Source organism: Neomonachus schauinslandi, chromosome 4 (genome assembly GCF_002201575.2).
Source record: "Neomonachus schauinslandi chromosome 4, ASM220157v2, whole genome shotgun sequence".
Lineage (NCBI taxonomy): Eukaryota > Metazoa > Chordata > Mammalia > Carnivora > Phocidae > Neomonachus > Neomonachus schauinslandi.
The window spans coordinates 21,075,961-21,077,556 of record NC_058406.1 but is presented as its reverse complement, the minus strand read 5'-3'; the positions used below and the strand labels follow the sequence as shown (position 1 = coordinate 21,077,556).

Here is a 1,596-nt window from a genome sequence, read left to right as displayed (position 1 = left end):
CACCGTCTCCGTCGGGCGGGCGGGCGGCGAGCGGCCAGGGCGGGCGGGCGACGGAGCATGCGCAGAGGCCGCCACGGCCGCTACTGCCACCGCCGCCGCCAGGCCGGGCTTCAACACTTCCGGCCGCCGCCACCGGCGAGCTGGCGCCTTAAAGGGGACGCGTCCCTATTGCGGGCCCCGCGGAGGATGAACCTCAGCCGGAGGGATTTGAGTGAGCCTTTACCTGAGCAAGGGTTTTCTGCTCTGGAGAGTCAGTATTGGAAAGGGCTCTGGGGACCCTAATAATTCTTCTTCCCCCACTTCACCGTAAGGAAAAAGAGGTCTAAATTAAAGACTCACCTCATCTACAATCAGGGGCAGAAGCCGGTCTCTCGACTCCTCTGGAGGACTGCCCATTTCACCTCCCCAGATCCAGTTTTATGGAGCTTACGTGTTACAGACCTTCAGAAATTATGCCCAACTATCAATTCGGAATCAAAAATCTGGTTGAGTACAGAGTCAGTAACTGGTCACGAGTCCATGAGCAAGCTGCTTGCAGTCTCTGAACCACGCGTGTTTGCCAAGCCTTGCCTGGTTGTGAGGTTATGGGTTCAAGTCTTGACTTCTTCAGGGGCGTTATTAACAGCTCCAAGCCTGTATGTCGCCTAAGGCATAAGGTTGTTGTCTTAAAAGAGATGTTACTTGAAAAGTGCTTAGGAAAATTTCTGGGGCCAGTAATTGTAATTAGCAAGTATTAAGACCTTTCTATATAGCTAAGCGTTGCGGAAGATGCTTTGTCTCCTATAGTATTCCCCGGCAACCCTAACTAAGTAACTTTTTCTCACTCCCGTTTTACAGATTAAAAATAAAAACAAAGCAAACCAAAACCAAAACAAACAAAACGGGGGGTGGGGCAAGAGAAGTTAACTAATTCCTCAAGGTCACGTAACCTGTAAATGGTAGAGATGGGCAGGATTTCAATTCAGTCCCTCTTTCTCCAGGGTCCAAGGCTATAACCGCTGAGATGGTTGCTTTCCTTATTAGGAACAAATGAGGTGGTGATGTGGGGCAGTTTTTTAAGGGGGAAGGAGAATTGCTTCCCCATCTTGCCTCCTGTGAGTCATCTCTGCTGATGTCCCCTCCACCATGAAGAGGTGACAGGAAGTCTTACAAGTTCTTGATTCAAAGACAGGCGAGGAGACCCAGGAGTCAACAATAGAACTGAATTTGGGGGCTCAGGGACATTGGCCAGTCTCATTTTCCTTAAGCCTTGATTTACTCATCTGTAAAATAGAAATGATTTTCCCACTGTACCCACCTCTCAGGGCTGTTTCCAGGATCAAATGAGGAGATGTAATACCCACATTAGTATCTGTTCTTATGATCAAGGACTTACACATTATCAGGTGATTTTGAATATAACAGGGGTGACTGGAGTCTTGACCTATGTGAACTGTTCCATAGCGGGACCATCAATATCTTTTGATCATGCATTGAACCCTCACTGTACATTTACCAAAAGCCTGTCCTTGCTTTCCAGAAGCTCTTGGTCCACTTTCTTCAGACATAGAATTGTAAACATACAGGATGGTACAGTGTGATAGATATTATCATAGA

General features: G+C 47.9%; 1 protein-coding gene across 1 annotated transcript in view; it reads right to left on the bottom strand.

Annotated features, from left to right (window-relative positions):
• GMEB1 (glucocorticoid modulatory element binding protein 1) overlaps positions 1-22 on the bottom strand; it is a 33,949-nt gene extending 33,927 nt beyond the window's left edge. Inside the window, exon 1 of the mRNA XM_044913930.1 lies at positions 4-22. The gene's annotated coding sequence lies outside the window, so the exon portion shown is untranslated. The remainder of the gene's footprint in view (positions 1-3) is intronic.
• Between the last annotated feature and the right edge of the window lie 1,574 nt (positions 23-1,596).